Source organism: Amphiura filiformis, chromosome 18, assembly GCF_039555335.1.
Source record: "Amphiura filiformis chromosome 18, Afil_fr2py, whole genome shotgun sequence".
Classification (NCBI taxonomy): Eukaryota; Metazoa; Echinodermata; class Ophiuroidea; order Amphilepidida; family Amphiuridae; genus Amphiura; species Amphiura filiformis.
In genome coordinates, this window is record NC_092645.1 from 65,154,915 (window position 1) to 65,177,063 (window position 22,149).

General features: G+C 36.1%; 1 protein-coding gene across 2 annotated transcripts in view; it reads left to right on the plus strand.

Moving 5' to 3' along the window:
• LOC140138932 (uncharacterized) overlaps positions 1-22,149 on the plus strand; it is a 153,223-nt gene that overhangs the window by 15,440 nt on the left and 115,634 nt on the right. Inside the window, exon 2 of one of the 2 annotated variants that reach the window (XM_072160715.1) lies at positions 16,004-16,082. The exons of the other annotated variant lie outside the window; for it this stretch is intronic. The gene's annotated coding sequence lies outside the window, so the exon portion shown is untranslated. The remainder of the gene's footprint in view (positions 1-16,003; positions 16,083-22,149) is intronic. 2 annotated transcript variants of the gene reach the window in all.

Genomic DNA, 22,149 nt, shown 5'->3' on the forward strand with positions numbered 1-22,149 from the left:
CACAAGCCGTCCCTAAGGGATCACACAAGCCGTCCCTAAGGGATCACACAAGCCGTCCCTAAGGGATCACACAAGCCGTCCCTAAGGGATCACACAAGCCGTCCCTAAGGGATTACACAAGCCGTCCCTAAGGGATTACACAAGCCGTCCCTAAGGGATTACACAAGCCGTCCCTAAGGGATCACACAAGCCGTCCCTAAGGGATTACACAAGCCGTCCCTAAGGGATTACACAAGCTGTCCCTAAGGGATCACACAAGCCGTCCCTAAGGGATCACACAATCCGTCCCTAAGGGATTACACAAGCCGTCCCTAAGGGATTACACAAGCCGTCCCTAAGGGATTACACAAGCCGTCCCTAAGGGATCACACAAGCCGTCCCTAAGGGATTACACAAGCCGTCCCTAAGGGATCGCACAAGCCGTCCCTAAGGGATCACACAAGCCGTCCCTAAGGGATCACACAAGCCGTCCCTAAGGGATCACACAAGCCGTCCCTAAGGGATCACACAAGCCGTCCCTAAGGGATCACACAAGCCGTCCCTAAGGGATTACACCAGCCGTCCCTAGGGATTACACCAGCCGTCCCTAGGGATTACACAAGCCGTCCCTAAGGGATCACATAAGCCGTCCCTAAGTGATCACACAAGACGTCCCTAAGGGATCACACAAGCCGTCCCTAAGGGATTACACAAGACGTTCTTAAGGGATTACATAAGCCGTCCCTAATTTATAGCATGTGATCACGTGGATATGTGCACGTGTCTCCTCAAACCACAAACATGACAAATGATACATTCAGACTAACGGAACATACGCATTTTTATTGTTGTCGGACTTATTCAGTTTATGTAATCTTGATACTATAGGAATTCTAATGTACTTATAAGAAACTGTAAGGTACTAATAAGGATTATTCTAATGCGGTTTAATTTCATCGATCACCTTAAGAAGGTAATTTATTTAGCATGCATGACAGATAATGATAGTTCGTTAATTACAACCAGTACTTTTTATTTTATCAAATATACGCATGCCTAATCAAGTGATTTGCATATTAATGATCTTGTCTGCAATAGATGTAAGGATAGTTCATTATCGTTACGATGCAATGGATTGATTACAAAGAGGCCGTGGTATTCAACTGTAATCAAAGGTCCTTTTGAAGGAATTTCAAATTCATTTCATTTCATTTCATTTCAAATTCATTTCATTTCATTTCATTTCATTTCATTTCATTTCATTTCATTTCAAATTCATTTCGTTTCATTTCATTTCAAATTCAACTAAAATTCATCTCATAAGCATTTCAAATTAATTTCATTTCATTTCAAATTCATGTCATTTCAAATTCGTTTCATTTAATTTCATTTCAAATTAGTTTCATTTCAATATCATTTCATTTCATTCATTTCATTTCATTTCATTTCATTTTAAATTCATTTTATGTCAAATTCGTTTTATTTCATTTCAAATTCATTTCATTTTCAAGTTCGTTTCGTTCAACTGTTATTAAAGGTCCTTTTAACTCAAATTCATTTCAAATTCATCTCAAATTCATTTCAAAATCATTTCAAATTAAAGACTCATTCAGTGATCCCAGTAAAAGTGTAAAAAAAATGTTTATTAACTGCTTCAAAGTGAAGGATAAGTCATTCAAATTGTCATTTGGTATTTTTGAAATGAAAAATTGGGCAAAAAACGAAGAAAACAGCAGTATTGACGAAGTTGAAGCCCCATTCAAATACATGTAACTAATTTAGATACTGTCAGTATATAAATTACAGATTCATGTAAATTCCTTATTTTTGTCTTAAATACACAGCTTTCGGCTGAACCACTAACAGGCTATGTTAACACCGTTTTATGATAATGACGATGGTACCAAAATCTGAATTTTGATGATTTTTACGATCGTCCGGATGAGCATATCACTGAATGGGCCTTTAATTTCATTTCATTTCAAATTCATGTCATTTCAAATTCGTTTCATTTAATTTAATTTCAAATTAGTTTCATTTCAATATCATTTCATTTCATTTAATTTCATCTTAAATTCGTTTTATTTCAATTTTATTTCATTTCATTTCAAATTAATTTCATTTTATTTCGTTTCATTTCATTTTAAATTATTTGATCTAAATTCAATTTCATTTCATTTCAAATTCATTCCAATTCAAACTCGTTTCATTTTATTTCATTTCAAATTCGTTTCATTTCATTTCATTTCAAATACACACGGAAGATCTTCCGTGTATATTTTTACACATTATTTGCGGTAAAACATATACACGAATATTTTAGCTTAACATGTTTCATTTAAATCCTATATATATATATCAGCCAAATGGTGTACATAGATCGACCAATTTATTATCACACAGCATCCAAAGGCATACTGTATTCTATTTTTCATATAAAAATAATAAAAAGTGATTAAAAACCCACACACAGACAACTGCATATGCAGGGACTGATTACGGTCAAGGTCATGTAATCAAGATGAGAAGAGCATATGAAATCGGACTGTCCTCCTTTAAAATTTATTACAAAACAAATAATGTGATATTTTCGTCCAAAGCAATAAGGCTAATGCAAGAAGCAAGAGCCACAACACGCATGCGCTTAAATATGACACGTGCAATGGCTTATTCTATTTAGATTAAACACTCCTCCTGTGGAAGATTTTGGAAATATCTGCCATAGAGGGAGTATGAATTTCAGATGGAATTAGCTCATTAGGCGGTTCCATTTGAACATGTTGAATTTCATACAACCTCTGAGATACAATTGAACCTAAATCTTGAGGGTGATGTGAGTGTCAAATGGAGCTGACTCAAATGCTCATTCCATTTGAAATTCATACTCCCCCTGTGGAGGATATTTCCAAAATCTTCCACAGGGGGAGTGTATATTTTAATTGGAATAGCCCGATAGTGACTGTTTTGTAATAATATTAAAATATTATTATTAAAGGGGCTTTTAGTGATCCACAGCCTCATCCCCAACGTTTCTCAAAAAAGTTGAGATTTTTATACAACCGGAAAGCTCTGGCTACATAATGCTTATGTGCACAAACATATTATTGCAGATTCATTCGCTTGGCAAAAATATCATCAAATTTGTATTTTACGTTATGGTTAACAGACTTACAAAACAGTGGCTTATGAAGTAAATACACATAGGTTAACCATGCATAAATCGCAAACGCAAAATCTGAATCAACTTCAATTTAGGGGCTAAGCTTTTTTCGTGGATAGGCCAACCTACTGAAAAATGCCATAAAAAGAAAATACTCCGTTAGTCCGTAATTGTTAAAACTGAAAGATAAATTACAGTTTTATAAATTATTTGTTTTCGTCGTTAATAATTGTCGAAGTTGTTTTGATCCTTTTCTAAAGGCATACATCTGGACTATTCCATATAAAATCCATACACCCCCTATGGAAGACATTACCTTAATCTTCCACACAGGGAGTATGAATTTCAAATATATAGGGCTACCTAAAACATGTAAAAATGGCTGATCCCGTTTGTAATCTACGCCATTTGAGCGATGAAATTAAGGTCAAGTCTTCAACAGGTGGTGTATGGACTTCAACTGGAACAGCCCAAGTCCCTCTTCGTCCACTAATGAACTGTTTTAATTAGTAAGAGTGCCTCGATCGTATTTTGATATGCCACCAACAATAGCAAACATAAATAATCACACTTCTTCTCTTAACTTCATCCATATCACCACGTCCACGCGATTGCAGACCAACTGTTTCAATTGTCTACCCCCCCAAAAAAAAAAAAAAAAAAAAAAAAAACTAAATGTAAATTGGCGGGCGGGTTAGTGTATAGACCCTCCCTCGGGTCCGTGGAGAACGACTGGTAATGTAGATTACATAGCATTAAAAATCAATCAGCGCTCAATGGACTTTCGCGTTCACTTATAATACGAGTATATTTCTATATTGCTGCATGGTTGACTGTGGTGGGTGTAATTAGTGGCGTCGATTTGTGGATGAAGAGGAATGGGTTTTTGGCATTGAAGAAAATAAGGGGGGAGTTGGCATTTTTTTTCATAGGGCATTACGTAATTATTTATTGTTACATTATCCAGAGATGAAACCGAACCGAGACTGGGGGCCAGTCTAGTTAGTGTAGTGGTCTTCTCACTCGCTTCTCACCACTGTGGCCGCATGTGAGTTTGGTTGCCGATCCATGCTCGTCCTCGCAGGTTTTTCTCCGGGTGCTCCGGTTTTCCTCCTGCTTCTAAAATCGGACCTCTTCCCATATTCCTGTCCCATCATATCCGGATGGCATCCCTTAAATTTAGTAGCCTCTGAGCACTATTGGGATTAGCCTGGCTTCGGCCGAATGTTATAAATAAATAAATAAAACTGTGACCATAATTTGGAATCAGCATGAAAAATGCATTAAAATATGTACAAACAAGCCTAGTTTTGGTTCAGTGGTTCTTGAGATAGCTCTTGATATTTTGAGAAAATATCTGAAAACTTGAGACTCTTTATGTTGAAGCATACTCGTATAATGGCCAGCATTCTCAGCATTAAAATACCATCGAAGACATAATGTGAAGCCAGGGTTAAGATTAAAAATAAAAGTGGTACGGCTCAGTGCAAGATATAATCGCCGAATTCAATTCAATTCAATTATATTTTTTATTAAAATAACATCGAAAATTGCGGGTTTAAAAAACGCATTTTTTATGTAAAATGACATGCATGGTATTATACATACACCATTATAATAATTTCATATAAAATATTGAAAAGTACTCCTGATGAGATAACGACATTGCGTTGGTGCAAGATATAAACATGTGATTTGAAGCCGATGAATGTTGTTTTTGTTGGTTAGACAATTAGTCAATTACCAACATAAAAATTATATAGCAAGTATAATACATTGCCTGCGATACTCATTCTATAATGTTAAAGATACCTTACACGCGTTGAGCTGCGCATTTTGGGCATGAAAGTTGGGGGGGGCATGGGGAAACAGGGGGGTAAAATCAACAAATTGTGCACAAAATTTGTTATTTTTTCGTAATTTTAGGTTTTACTGGGGACAATAGTGGGGCAAGATTTCTGACTGGGGGGGAAGTGTGGGCATATTTTAGCGATAGTCCGTAGACTAGGCTTTCGTAGGTGAACATGGTAGTCGAATTGACTCGAATCTGTAAATTAAAGAAATTTTGTGAAATATTAAAAATGTATTCAACACATTGTGAACAACGTAACGTAATGTAGTATTTTGACATTTTCTCGCGATGCACTGCTACTTATTTCAAGGTCGTCGTCAATTATCTTGTTCTTTTCAACAGTTCGTCGCTTCGTGTTAGATTTCTAGCGTACGCTACTGCATTTGACAATTTTATTTACGTTTAAACATGGAACGTCACGGTCAACTTGTAATGCTAATTCGATAGATGTAGTTGTTGCTTTTATTAAGGGGAGAACACGACAGCAGAACACGTTAATGATAATGTACTTTGGTTGAAGGCTAGACTAAGCATTCACTTGGTGTTTGTAATTACAATCAGCTGCTTTATGTAGTTTTATTTGATATTCACATGATTATTCCAAGAAATATAACGTTAAAAATTGTATTGAATTTGTATGGTTTGCGATTTGTTAACTTCCTTTTTTTGTTTCAATTCAAGCACTACTTTCTGGTTTTTATTGCTATTTCACGGATATTTTACAAGTCTATCCTCTACGACACGATTATTAGTAAAAACAAACGAGAAAACAAAAACAGAACCCCCCCTCCCCCAAAAAAAAAAAAAAAAAAAAAGAAGAAGAACAACAACAACAACAATAAAACTCACCCGTTATTTTCTTTAAATATTTAAAAGACAAGAGAAAAATTGAAATATGTGAAAAATAATATCGAAGCTCTTAGTGAACTAGCTGCCAGGTGTTGTATTTCTAAATATGTACAATATAGAATGCAAAAAATGTCATATGTCTAATACGGCAGCTATCGCAGACAAGGATTATGTCAAATTAAATATTGATAACAATGTAAGCTTAATACCACTTCTTGGAACATCATCAAACATGTTACACTGAAAATAATTATATTGGGGTGTCAACCGATACTTAAGGATTTGCTCACCACCAACCCTCTTCGGGTGTCAATTGACATCAGAATGAATATTACTTTCGACATAGTGAAAAGCTTATTGAAATGAAATGGCTCATACGGCCGGACACCTTTCTGATATTTTGTCTTAGTTTGTTTGTCTGGGGACACTAATTCTGGTGTCAAATGAAACTCCGCGTGTGTCATCTGATACTCCAGGAGTTTCTATTATAGTTTTAAATAATTATGTATGCTCCATGGTGACACCTCTCTGTGCACCGTTTGGCTGTTAACTGACGCCCATTGAGGTGACGGTGGACACCTCTGTGGTGTCGATTCATGTCCTCGGTTCCACCACGAATGACACTTTTAAATTGTGGTATATATTCTCGAAATTGGCGCACCCACTTTCGAAATAAAAGTAACAGATAGCAGAACATGTCATGAGGGGAACCCCCCCCCCCAAAAAAAAAACATGTTGAATTTTGCGGATGCACATGCACACCACATAACCACAGACTATACCGTGTATCAACAGTCAAAGTCCCCGTGCATTGTATGCTGTGAATTCTCGCATATTCATGAGGGCCGATTGTTCGATTGTGCCGTGTCTAACAATCACGCCAGCGTTGCGCGCCTTCGCGTATACGCGATATCTGAGCGTTGCGTGCCATAGCGATCATGCGATAGACCGTACATACGCGGTAATTACGTAGCAGTTTTGCATGTCGCATTTCATGGAACAATCGGCCTTTATTATCATGTGATGCTGAGACTTTGTCTGCTTGTACGCGGTCTGTTATCTTTTTTGTTCGTGCACTTACGGGAAGGGGTATGAACGTTTGGACAGTATTTATTGTGGGACATTAGAGCACATCAGACATATCGAATTGCATTCTGAATACGAAGAATGTCCTTCTGATATCAAATAATTTTGATTTTTGAAATTCGCAATGTAATACACATTTTATGGCAAATCATTAAAATTGATATTTTGATATTTAACAGTACTTGAAGTAAACTTTATAAATCTGATGATTTATACTTAAAGTGTATGTAGGTGGGATGAAAAGCCGACGATCAATTGAAAATTTGGACCTTTCGTATTGAAGATATGGATTTTTTCCCCAAAACACCAAAAAATAGGTCTTTTTGGGAAAAAAATCCATATCTTCAATATAAAAGGTCAAAATTTTCAATTGATCGTCGGCTTTTCCTCCCAGCTACATACACTTTAAGAATATATCATTAGATTTATAAAATTTATTTCGAGGACTGTTATATATCAAAAATTTGAAAAATATCAAATTTTAATAATTTGTCATAAAATTTGTATTATATCGTGAATTTCAAAAATGAAAATGATTTGATATCAGAAAGACATGCTTCGTATTCAGAATGCAATTCGATACATCTGAGGTGCTCACATGTCCCACAAAAAATACTGTCGAAACGCCATAAACGCTCATTTTAGATCCCCTAACTGTTTGAGTGCCCCTTAGACCTTTTGCAGACCTCTACACACTATTATCATGCCCTATAGCAGCAAACTGACATCTGTATATTAGGTTCACCATTGAACCGATGTAAACCAAATAAATTGGTTACGCTCTGTGGATTGCTTGGCTATGAAGCAATATAGGCTAAAAATTAGCCTCATAGCAACGGCATAGTTATAGTAACGTCCGTTTGCCATTTGTATTTCAAACGTTGACTTCAAATATGGAAGTATGAGTTTCTGTATCTAAAGCAGGCGAAGTTCATTTACTTGTGTACAAACATATAGGGTTAACGAACTATGCATCAGATGTGTATGAGATAGTATTATAATAAATAAATCGATTATTTCTAAATGGCGTTGTTTTTATAAGCAAAATTCAGTAAGTATAACTGTTTGGTTTATATCAGAGAAGAAAATTACAACACACTTCCCATAATGCAGAATGATAAGAAGAGATATAGCAAAGGAAGACGAGGTCGCACAGGAAGAAGAAGAAACATTAGGAGGAGGAGATTAAACAAACAAATGTTGTTGTTTTGCGATTTATTTAATCAAATGTCTGTGATTTAGATTAACGTTCCATAATTACAAAATATTTCAATTTTTTAAACTGAAATAAGAACAAGAAAAAAGTAGTGTTGTTCTGCAGATTTCTGATGCTTCATTATTTTGTCTTAATAGCCCACACTTTGTTTGTCAAGGTGACCAATTGAATACATGAATCCAAAACCCACCCAAGTCCATGGGAAGTGATTTTGAGAAAAAAACCTGTGTATCATTTTAATTCCTTCAGTTAGATTTACCTGGTCAATATGGTAAGTTGTACGTGCAAATGGGTGGGTTAAACTGTATTAGGTATGATGATTAGCATTTCATGGACTTCGTGGGGTTCATTTTAAATTCTGGACTTGGGTGGTTTTTTGAATCATATACTAAGACAATAATGTTGGAATGAGATTACCACTAGTAAGATAATACAAAATAAAGCACACAGTTATGTATAATGTTGATAAGCATTCTGCCATGTAATATAAACCACACACTTTCCTTGATTAAACCCTTTTTTTTTCTTCAAAAGTCACTCTCCAGCAATGAATGTGTTACAAATGGACTTTTATACATACTGGATTTCAATCATTGTGTTACAAGACTCAAATCATGGACTTGTGTTGATTCTTTCATACATGCTATTTTTCACATGCTCAATAGACACAGAGGATGAATTTGAGTTTTGCTTTCATACATATGACAGGCCTATGTATAGCAACACTTTCCCATGCTTAACTCAATTTGGCCAAAGTATGGACTTGGGTGGCTTTTGTATTCATATATTCAATTGATTGAAAAAGAAGTTGCAGATTCAAAAGTTGCAACTAAACCCATTAAAATGTTACTTTTGTTGCCATAGTGCCTGGTCGTCACTGGACAACGCGGGTTATCCTTGACCAGTCATGTAGAGAATGTAATGGCAGTTTTGGTACACTGACTTAAGTAGTTTTTAGTGTATGTTTTGAATCTGTATCTTTTATCATTTAAAGAGTTACCATAGCTACATATTTTGAGCTATCCAGACAAAATGAGGTATCAACATTTGCGGAACGAACAAGAGTTTCTTTTTATTCTTTTAGGTTTAAAATTCGATGCGTAGATTTTGAGTTATGGCCTCATAATAACATGATAAGGGACCGGTCACTCTTTACGTGGGGGGGGGAATGGAGGATTTTAATTTTTTTTTGACGAACATTTTCGGGTTCCCCTTCGCTTCCGTTCAAAATTCCCCCCTCTTGCTTACAAAAAATTCACATCCCCCCTCAAATCCTCCATTCCCCCTTGTGTAAGTTGAAACAAGCTTTGAAAGTAACATTCAAATATAAATATGAGACATCCCTTAAACATGTTGAAGGTCACTGATCAACATCATCACATCACTACATGTAAGATGCCATCTGTGTAATACCTAACGTCTTACATCGCACGTGAGTTGCCAACCGTCAAATTGCAATCACCGAAAGTCTCCCAAATTCTCTTATCCCATTAGTTTCTATGGGACAAAATATTACGGAAAATCGCGGGGACCAACGTCAAAATTCGCCCAATTTCAGTGATTTTTATGAACAAGAACCGGTATAAATCGCCAGGATATGTTCAAAGGTCGCCCAATTGGGCTACCTGAAATTGTGGGTCTGATTTCTAAACACCAGACGCCCAGCCATACGCTCAACTTTGTGTGTAAGAAGCACCGTGATTCATCAATCTCGATGTAGCCAAAAGGTTTTAAAAAATGCGTTGAAGCAGTGACATGACATGCGAATATGAGATTCCGTCCAAAAGTGAACAACTTTTTAAAAATTTTGCCCGGTAATTTTATAAATGGCTGTATTACATGTATTAAGTATGTCCGCATAAGCGCGGCAAGCGGAACGGAATACAAAAAAACGACCCATACTTTGCACCTGTCCCCTCTATCGGTTTCAGTGGTACCATGGAAGAAAGAGATGAGAAGGAACCACAACGACTTCGATCGGCCAAGTTTTAATCCGCTTATCTATTGACGCATGAAAAGAAAAGCTATCAATGGTACTTACTTTCATGTATGATCCATTTACCGCGATCGATGCTTGGCAAAAAAAAAAAAAAAAAAAATTTATAACAAACCCATCCACGAACAAACAAACGCTACCCAGAAGTAAGATTATGGAATTTCACTGATGCTCTGAACATGTATAGTAGCTTTGTTTTGGGATCTACAGTCAAACTGTTTTCTTGATCGTGTTGTGTAGAAAATGTCTTATAAAATATCGAAAAGGTAATCAAAATCGGCCGTTTTTTTGCTGAGTTTCATCTTTAGCAAATAAGGTAAGATTTTGGTAACTTTGTCGATGAAAAATAGTTCTTAATGTTCTTAAATAATGCACAATGTTCCGGTTGAGTCCGGTACATAAAACCTGTTTAATTTAATAGTTTATATGTTTATAATCGTAACTAGCTAACTCGTTTCAGTGCCAAAGACTGCCAACTCTGAGAAAAAAGTCATCAAAGTTCGGAAAAATTGGGCAAAATGGAAGAAAAGATGTAGGCCATCAATGACCGATGATCACGTCACCAAAGAAAATCCTATAGGGTGCTTGCACGGAAGGTCATTAGTTCAAATCATCCTTCACACACGCTCCAGAAGACATGCAAATACATGGAATACAATACCAATCACCTATTTAACACTGGGTATTGATCAAAGTAAATCCTCATGAATAACAATGTCAACTAAATGTCGGTAAAGGGAGTGTACAAAGTGAATGCGTTCGTTGTGGTTCCTTCTTATCTCTTTCTTCCATGGTGGTACAAAAGTTGAATTCGGATAAACATTGCTAGAAATCTAATAATAATAAAGTCTTCCAATAATATTAAGGTATTGGATAAGTTAGGATCGTGTATGTTCTTCAACGCCCTGAATATTCGTTCTGAACTCCTCCTTTAAGGGGGTACTACACCCATTGATTTATTTTTGGCATTTTTTTGCATTTTGTGAAGAAATTACAAAAACAAATTGGGCAAAGTGGTATGCAAAATGAAGGGGCAAATCTTCTCGTTTTATTGGTGGCATCGGTATCAATGTAGCTTACATGCTTTTGAAGATAGAAGCCAAAAGGAGGTACATCACTGATGATTTAAATTCACTTCATTTTGGAAAGCTTACTATCAACGGATTTCGTTAAAATTTTTGGATATGTGTTGCTAACACATTAGGGAAATAATGTTGATATGTAAAATGGGAATAAGTGGTCCCTGATTTCTTTTATGACTTCATGAACTTGGTGCTCCACAACTATCAAAAAACGAACCGGTTAAAATGCTTCTATTTTCAATGTCGAGCTATATTTTGTATTTTGAACTTGCGACACTGTGTCACTGAAACTTAATTAAGCCATAGGTAACAGGTTACCACAACCACACTACAGCAATGTTGAAAAAGATTGTATTTGTTAGATTTGTCACCTATACCACCATATTAGGTAGTTTTCCGTAAGCTCATTTTTGGTAACTATTTTATATTTATTTGCCCAATCCATCTCAACTAGGCAATCTAAATTGTACTCACCATTTACATCCCAAGGTATTTTAGTATATCCACCTCACACATTTCCATTATATATCCAGTAACAGACAAAATATCAAAATTGATGCCTCATTATGACATGTATGATATCACAGACTATCACATGTATTACAAATTGATGCCTGAATTTGACCTGAACCAATTGACCTATAACCTGACCTTTGATGACCTTATAGCCTTTTTTTAACTCTTTTCCTAACAACATATTATAGAAGATATATACATGGTGTAGTATTAAATTGTCTATGTGGAAGAGATTAGGCCTATTTAATTTATTCAGTGTTATAATCAGTGAGTACATTTCTATAGATAGTATAACAAAGGATTTAATGTATTCTATTCATATATTCTACTTGGACATGTTCAATTGAATAAATTATGGTTTGTTATGAAACACACATCTCAGTTACCAGGATACAGTAAACAAAAAATATATAGGGCTAAAATGATTTTCTAAAATGGTTTAAAACCACTTTGTATGTAGAGATATTTTATAAGTTCAGGACATGAGATGATGAACATATAAATATACTTCATAAATTTGCAACAAAAAAAAGAAGATGGGTACTGATGAAAATCAGGGTATTATATCGCCTTAAACGTGTATAAGTCAAGATGCCAATTTCCTGCATGCAGGACAATACGTGGCTTCCGTGTATTATGGCTCTTCCAGTTGAATTCCATACACTCCTTATGGAAGACAAGACCTTAATCTTCACAAAGGGAATGTAGATTTCAAATGGTTACCTGAATGCATTGGCGCCATTATACATCCACTGTCTTCCATAGGGGGTATGGATTTCAACTGGATTAGCGCAGTGCCCCATGTAAGCATGTACCATTGTATTTTCTCGTTTGAAATGCATAGAAATATTAAACATTGATCAATTCAGCATTCCGTAATCCACATTCTTTCCGTCCTGCATTACACTGACATCTTAAAGCGAATTTATAGGTGAAACGCGGGGTGAAACGGTGGTGTAAATGGCCATACAGAGTATTCGAATATTCGATGTAACATGTCTTCTTTATTTAATCTATTCCTATTCTATTTCCAGTAGTGTTTTAAAACTTCCAACGAATGTTTGATGACGTAAAATTATTAATAATAAAGCATATTTTCTGATTTTTACTACTATACCTAAATTTCATACCATGCAACTGAACAATAACCTTTTGATATTTTCAATACATTTTGGCAATATAGATAATAAAATAAATTGACCGTCCATCGGAAAAGAAAACACAAATCAAAGATCTCGAAAGGCATTCAATTTCCACACTCTCTGTCCTCTCTATAGCGGCAAGAGATTAACCTGTTGGCCAATAGGGAACAGCGTAGTTTCTGTCCGCTGTAGAACAATCATGCTAATTGGTTTATAATCATGCATACTCGGTAGAGATTGGTGAATATGTAAGTACTGTTTCTTGAATGCGTATTCACTCGGAGGAACAGCCTAGAAGCCTGAAATGCACAAAAGGTTAATTCTTTTAGTGTACTTGTCGCGTGTGTTGATACATGTAACAGTGTGATCAGGCCGACCAGCAAGAGTCTCGGGGCACCGTATGCGCAAGGAGCAGTGTGGACCCTTTTAACATCCCCTTATCAGCCTTTACTTCATTTTCACTATTGCTCGGGACCCCTGAACCCTCGGGACCCCTGAATCCTCGGGTCTACCCTGTCCACCGCTCGATACGAATGAATAACCCCAAAACGGATAATTCAGAAATAGTCCATACCTTATATCGCGGGCTCGTCGCAACACTGTCCCAGTTTGGCTACCAACATTCTCAGAAAATAATAGACTTTCAGGTGACAATGACTTTTTTTATATAACTCATATAAAGATTCTTATCATTATTTTGTCTTCCTAGAAAAAGACTGTTGCACTTCGCGCGAGCGCAATAGTCCATTTTCCATTGCACTCACTCGCAGCTACCTTGGCAACCCTGACATACGCAAGTCCGGCATACAAATTGACCCCCCGAAATGCTAATCGTCATACCTAATACAGTTTAACCCACTCATTTGCATGTAAAACTTGCCCTATCTAATTAAAGGAATTAAAATGATACGCAGGGTTTTTTTAGTTTTCTCAAAATGCACTTTCCATGGACTTGGGTGGATTTTGTATACAAGTATTCAATCGCATTCGATTGCATTCAATTATGCAACACAAAAATATAAATATAAAACACTAACGGTCCTTACAAAATTAATTTACTTAGAACTCCCCTTTAAAATGATCGCAAAATAAAATCCGTCTAACACCAATGAAAGTAAATTTATAAGGATGCCAATCCACACGTCTGATGGATTGAGTTGGCAACTTGAAATACTTTTAAAGGAAAACGAAACGATGCGTTCCTTTTATATTTCTAGCCACTTTTATATAAGCGAGTAAATTCTAACATTAAATATGAGAAATATTACATTTATCTGTTTTGCATAGACATCATAGCGATTTGACAAATATTGTATTTTAGCTGACAGGTCTATAACAGCGTGTGCAATCTGATTGAAAAGCTCGTTCAATGGACGAATATGCATGACATGCGAATGGGGCCCTACACTTTTGAAAAGGTTCAGTCAGGGATTAATAAAATTGGGATATGACAGCGGGCTTCACTTGCAGTACTGTTAGTGATGGAAGCCGCCATTACATACTCATTCATACTCCCTCTGTGGAGGATATTTCCAGAATCTCCCACAGGGGTAGTGTGGCCTTTAAATGGAATAGCCCTTTGCAACTGAAGGTTTGCTTATACGCCAGCAGGAGTTTACATAATCACACAAGTGTATGATGGCACACCGCAATATCCTGTAGTGAATTTAAAGTCTGCAACCCTGTTGGTCAAACACCACTTTCATAAAAATCCGTATTATATGTATATGCGTACCCTTATATTCATTGCATATCACAATGAGGTAATCCATATGGAGCTTTGCAAATAATTCACCCCATTTTATTTTTGCGTGGTGAAATTATTCTTACAATGTTTATGATTGGTCCAATCGATAATGAACACTTTTTTTTGGCCAATCGGAATGTAGTTCTAAGTCCACCTTGCGTACTCATGACATATTCATAGAGGCAATATTTTGCGTTCTCCTCACACGCGCCTCATATGCAACAAGATTTTATAGACGATATTCACCAAAGGATAAAATGGTTGGCCCCTTTTTGATCTCACGGAGGACAGACACTATCTACGTCCTGTCTCGTATATTATGAATAGGAATGAGGAGTATCTGCATACATAGGGCTTGCTTTAAGTGTTTGGTTTAGTTTTGGCTTTATATGTATTTTTTTTTAATTTTATATTTTGGCAGTGCTTGGCAGCGTACTTAACGCATTATCAATGTCTCTAAGTCTGATTTACCAGACGGTTTAGGACACGTGACGTCTTAAGAACCAGACTTGTTTGTACTCATTTTAATGCATTTGTCATGCAGATTCCAAGTATGGTCATCATAATGTACAATTCTTAAATATTTTGAATTTAATATAAAACCTAGGAACTTGTCGTTTGCAGTCTGCATCTCACGTAGTACACAAAAAGAACCACTTATTGTATGAGATTTGTAATTTACACACAAAAATATATGTCTTGCTTCTTAGGAAAATATAACAATCTCATATTAAATGTATTGGGCTATTCCATTTGAACCCATACACCCCTATGGAAGACATTACTCTCATACACAGAGGGAGTAGATTTCAAATGGAGTCACCCGTTCAAGTAAACCCATTTGAAATGCAACCCCTGTGTGGAAGATTAAGGCCATGTCTTCCAAAGGGGTGTATGGATTTGAACTGGAATACCTCGTTGTGTCGTTTGGGAATAGAGCAATTTAGTTTGCTATTACAAAATTAATCACACTGTTGATTCAATTTTCCCCAAAGGTGTGTAAGTTTAATTCATATTTTTCTTGAATTCTACTAAACTCAATCATGAAAACAGTGAGTCAGATTTTGTACGAATTGATTGAAAACAAATTTAAATCTTACGAGAAAAATGTGAGTAAAATTCACGTGAACATGGTTAAGTTATCATACGTCGGGTATTGCATTTCCGAAGTATAAGTGCGAAATGTTCAATTGCTGTTCAGTCGATCGATCGCGGGATCATCGATCGTTAGGTTGATTGATTGATTAATAGATTGGTTAGGTTGACTGATTGATTGACTGATTGATTGATTGATTGCTTGTTTGATTTGTTTGACTGATTGGTTGATTGATTAATTGATTGATGGATTGATTGATTTACCTTTTTCCATTCATTTCAGATCTACTTGAGAAAGGAAGAGATAACACATGCCGTTTAGAAAGCGTCAAATTTATCAATGTGAGGAGGGCCATGATCATGTAAGTTTGCACAATACAATTAACATATCATCATTAAGTGTGAGTTACCAGGCTACCATTTTTGCCTATATTGACGAGGGATAGGGTAGGGTTTAGGTTTAGGGTTAGGTTTAGGGTTAGGGTTAGGGTTTTATATAGCTAGAAATCTTCCGAGTGTAAGTCTCTTACACACTATTGCATTCGTGCGAAGCACACTCAGAGAGCCGTTGGCGACAGAGCCACATTTTCCACGGGACTTTTCTGTTTTCCCCACTCTTTCCGTTTATGTTTTTGCATGTTGACAGTTTTCTAACGCAGTAAACCTTTCCTTATACCCGGAACTGTTTTCGTGTCAACAGGGATAGTAATCATTAGTAGCTCCTTGTCCCTGAAGACAGGAATTTCATGCCAGTATGGTAGTTGAATTCGGAAACCATGCTAATCTTACGTACGGAGACGGCTCTACGATGGGCCAGTAGTCAATAAAAATTCCTTTAAAAAAGGAATGTGGCGCCCAATGTGAGCTGGACGGGATATGGTGAATTCCATGGTGATTAGATTTGGTATTATAATGATTTTTTAGGGAAGAGTAGAAGATGATCAAATATGAGAGAAATGCTTCATGGAATGAAGCTTTGTGTCAATTTGCGATTATGTGGGGTGGGAGTTCTGTTTTGGGGGCCATTGTAGTGAGGATATTGCTTTGGATATTGAATATTGTTGAATTTCGTTATCAGGGCCTAGGGTATATGATGGATAACTAGAAGACACAAATAAGTAAGCTTCCCCCTAGTCATCTATACACTCATTCTTGTCACACGACGAATTTCGACAAAGTCATGTAAACGTAATTTCGTTTTTCACCCGACCTCCATCCAGAAACAATCCTGAAATGTTGAAAACTTGGGGTCGGCGCACTCATGCCAGTTTATAAGGTATAGGCTACTCTGTGTCTTTTGTAGCCAACCATGTGGCTAAGAGAGGCTAGGAAATACTTAAACTAATACAAAACAATCATACCCTCCTTTCATATCAAACAATACCAAGAAATTGACAGGCCTGTTAAATCAAGGGTAAGATCGATCGTTATTCTTCATGAAACGGGCACAGCCCATTTTTATGTTATTAATTCTGCTTAAAATTAATTAATAAATAACAAAATTACGTCATAATTATGACTTTAAGTCGGCCATAGAACTCTATTTTAAACAGACAAAATAGCCATTGGGGTTTCTTTCACTTTACCTTGCTAGGAACCCATCCCAGCAGTTAGGCATATTACAATAAATATTATTTTTGCAAATAAACTTCTGACCTTCAACACAGTCATGTCTTCCAAATTTATTCCTTTCTCTGCTGACCAGGGTTGATTTTTGTTAATTAATGTTTTGTTTTTTATCAGAGATAGTCACCACAAAGATACTGAGCTGTATTCAAGCACATAAACCATTAGTGATTTCATGTTTGGTCAGTGGTTGTGTTGGTCAACTATAATTAATTGGTGTTTGTTTAAGGATTAGGTGCACTGTGTGCAATCACTATATTATCAATAACCTCAATTAAACAATCATAGTGCAAAATTTGACCTTAATTTGCAAAGTATGAGTTTTTGTACTCACATTTTCAAAGGTCATTCAATGAATGCACAAATGTATTGGGGTTAAAGAACTGTGCCCTGATAGATGAGCATGTTGTAGATTCTTCACACTGTAAACAACTAGTTCATGTGCAAACATGTTCAAAACATACATAATTAGAATGGTCAAATGTCACCGTCTATCGGGTTCTAAGAGGCGGTAAACTGGTTTAAACCATACAAAGGTCACGGGTTATTTGGTGTTTTTATAAGTCCATTAATTTTGTATTTTAAACAAAGAATATACAATTTCCAAAAGTTTAAACTGACTTTCAGCACAAAAATTCACTAACCTTGAATTTTCGATGTGTGACACACATCTTCATCAGAAGAAGTCCTAAGATGTTGTGATGGACTTGCCCTTTTGTTGATCATTGGCAACTTTTGGTCTAATGAGGGCGTTGTATAAGGTTGGCAATTCCAGAATATACACACATCATTTTATCCCGTGCATATCAGAAAACAATAATAAAATAAAATCCTTGCATATTGTGGTTTTATTTCTGAGCTGGGCATAATTTTAGCAAAACAATTAAGGAGTAAATCTAGCAAGACTGAAATTAGAAGATTTCACAAAGTACATGCCTATTATGTGGCCCCTCCGTAGAGGGCGCCACAAAAACAATGAGTTGTTAATATCGAATGAAACTGTTTGTGGAAATTGATTTTAATCTGATCTGCAAGTATGAAGCAGGTATCTTACGATAGTTTCCAATTAAGCACTACATGTAATTCAATCATAAGCTTAGGCTATTTTACAATTCCAGACGAATACACTGTATAAAGCATCGATTGCATACACTATTATTCAGTGCCTAAGCCACCTTCACATATCGCGCAACCCTATGATAATAAAGGTGTTATAACAAATAATCCCAGCTCGAAATTAAACCCAAACCCAAACCGAGAAGCATATATTTCCCCGCGTTTTCACGTCTTATGTGTGACGTCATAGAGTATGTCCCTTGCGGCAGTTGAAGACACCATGATGGATTGCATTATGCATACAGTTTTCAGGAGTCGTCATTGATCTTAGCGCCGCAATTGTCACCTCAATTGCTTGTTTTGCTCGTCTTAAACGCAGTGAATACGTTAGTATAGTTTGGATGATTTTATGCCAACCACAGGTTTTAATGCTTTACACGCTAAATGTTAACAAACTGACGAAATGGTCAAATATCACATAGGCTGTCTCAAGAAATGCTGAACCAATACTAGGCTTGTTTGTACTCATTCGAATGCATTTTTCATGCTGAATCCAAATATGGTAATGAAAAATTGAATTTTGAAATTTTTTGAAAAAGTTTGAAATTTGTGACATGTCGTCTGCACTCGATACCCGCTTGGAGAGGGTTAACATAAAAAGATCCAAGTTTTGAGATATACACTCAAAATATCAAGAGCTATCTTAAGAACCACTGAGCCAATACTTGGTTGTACTCATTCAACTGCATTTTACCTACTGATTCCCGATATGATCATGACAATTTATAATTCTCATTTTTTTTATAATTAAAAAAACCCACACATTTGGATCATGTCATCTGCAGTCAATACCCGCCTAGTTAAACATTAGATGTGAACCTTACCATGCTTACTGCATGAATATTCTTAACAAAAGTAACGCTTGATTAATAAAATAGCATTTTAGTGTTTACTTTAGTACATTCTTCAAACAAATGCCAAATAAAGTCATGACAATTTAAATTCTTGAGTCTTGACTTCCTTTAAATGTTATCAATTTTGTAAATAAATTGGGCCTCCGACCATCACTTGGTTTTAGCAAAAAGCGACGAGACTGGAATGTTTTAAGGGTAGTGTTTGCATGTGGTGACGGGTATTAGTAAGTAGAGCCCGACTCTTTGGTTGGATACATGAGCCCTATAATAGGATACGGGGTCCGCTGGGGTCTAGGGACACGGCGGTTGGATGCATGGGTCCTATAATAAGATACGGGGTCCGCCGGGGTCTGGGGACTCGTGTAAGTGCTTGCTTAAACTAAAATGTTGTTTCTTTGGATTGTGCTTTTTCCGTGTATTATTTTTGAAATCTTGTCTCTCAAGGAAAGTTTAGGGAAAATTAATGTAATTGGTATTATTGTATCGCAGCACCATCAACAAATGGATATTCTCAAGCGTGAGAACATCTAGAAAACAGAGCTCTGAGAATCCTTGGTCCAATTATGCGTCATATGATAATGCTCTTGATTAAAGAGTTTAACTTCAACACTACACTATTTTTCGCTCACCTGGAACGTTTTCACTAGTTCGACTAGCGTCTTCAGCAGTTGATGATGCTGTGATGATATCTTCGGGATATCATCACAGCATCATCATCTGCTGAAGACGCTAGTCGAACTAGTGAAAACTTGTTTTATGCCTATGTAGATATACAACACCCGGTGCTATATACGAGGGGCAGTCAGTATGTTTTAAGAGTGGACTCGTGACGTCATTTGTGGATTGTTTTCATGGCATTTCTCAATGATTACATAAACACTGTACCTTTGTCTTTCAAACAACACATGTAAAAATTATATCATACACATGATTACGTAACAGCATTAGCATAAAATCAATAGTCTATGGACACTGCCAAATCACGCAAAAAGGCGGGCCTTTTAAATTACAGAAAAAACACGTGTTTACAATGTCCGAGAACGGCAAAAGTACAAGGTGCATATGGCTAGTTTTGGGCATAAATAAACACTAGGTCCTCAGTTTGTATTTGGTAAAATATGAGAGTTGCCATTGAACTTTGGTGGAAATGGGACGTCTGGAAACTTCAACAACTTTAGGGCTTGAATGGAAGCGAAATTATTCTGCAAAAATGGCGAAAATGAAAAAGCAGTTATTACAAATGACATCAATTATCTCCAAAATGAAACAGACTAAAATTTAATGACTGGTCACGTGTGAGAGCTGGTACTCAGTGCGATGATAACTGGTGCAAATCAAACAACAATCTGCGCATGCGTATGTGGGATGACCGATACAACATGGTGGAAATGCACGAAAATTGCAAAATTCCATGTAAATAGGGCCTAAAATATTACAAAATGCTATGAAAATTGTGATTTAAATATTCATATGAATTTTTATGGATGATCTCAACCTGAAATGTACAGAAAAGTTTTAAAAATAAATTTCTCATTCAAACGATGGACTCTCTCTTTGTACCACTACTTTTTGTATAAATGTAACAATGGTAGAATAACAGTTATATTTTAATCACGGATTCAAATATTTTCTAGGGAGTCTCCCGTTTAAATGTTTGGAGATTAGTCAACAGAACTGGCAAAAACAATTACATTTCCACGTTTGCTATTTTTGGCAATATCAAGATTTTTAAAGAAAGAAAATCCTTGTTTTTGTCAAAAATCAGACATATTTGACCACGCATTTTAAATAAACTAAAACCTTTACAGCCCAACAAACATGGTTTAATGAACGGTAGTTTGTGTTCTATTACTGTTCAAAAAGGCAGCATTTCCCATTCTTTAATTCCCGAGAAAATATAGAAAATACAACAATACCTCATTTCAGCCTCTTATTTCCCTTAACAAAAACGACTCAATTTCACCAGGTGACTCTAGACCATTGATTTTATGCTAATGCTGTTACGTAATCATGTGTGTGATATAATTTTTACTTGTTTTGTTTGAAAGACAAAGGTACAGTGTTTATGTAATCATTGAGAAATGCCATGAAAACGATCCACAAATGACGTCACGAGTCAACTCTTAAAACATACTGCTGACTGCCCCTCGTATCTCAATTCCTATAGTTCCTTTGTGAAATGGCTGGATACCTTTCATCAATGGTACAGATATTAGATAACAAATTAATTATAAATTAACAAGTATGAAGTTCATTTTTCATATCCGACCCAACACTATAATAGCGAAGACAGTTTCTGGCGATCGCTTTTATAAATGTCTAATTCATTTATTTTAACGCGTAGGACGTGGATGCATGTCGCAATTTATATGAATTATATTTCGCTGTCTTAGGCTAATACGGATTAACCACTGCAACAAATTTCCTTTTATCTGTTACTGTACACCAGATTTTTAGTTAAAATGAGATTTTTGCACGATTTACATATAGTTAATTTGTCAAAAATCGTCTAAAAAAACACCCCCTAAGATTTTTTTTATCCGTCATGAAACATGCACGCGTTTACGCCCAAACGACCTAAGCTAATCGTAGATACATCCTTTGCGTTCATTTTAGTCATAGAATTTGTACCCCAGCACCTTACCCGGGGGTAGGACCGTCCGTCAAAGATGAACATGGGTGGGGTGAGGCCCACCATTGGTTTCCACACTGAAATCAATAATTCTAATTTTACTCTAGTAAAATTATTCCAAGTGCTGCTGACTTTTTACTAAATAGTAATAATTTCTTTTGATATTGGGAAAACAATTCGGTAAAAATTGTAGAATTTTTA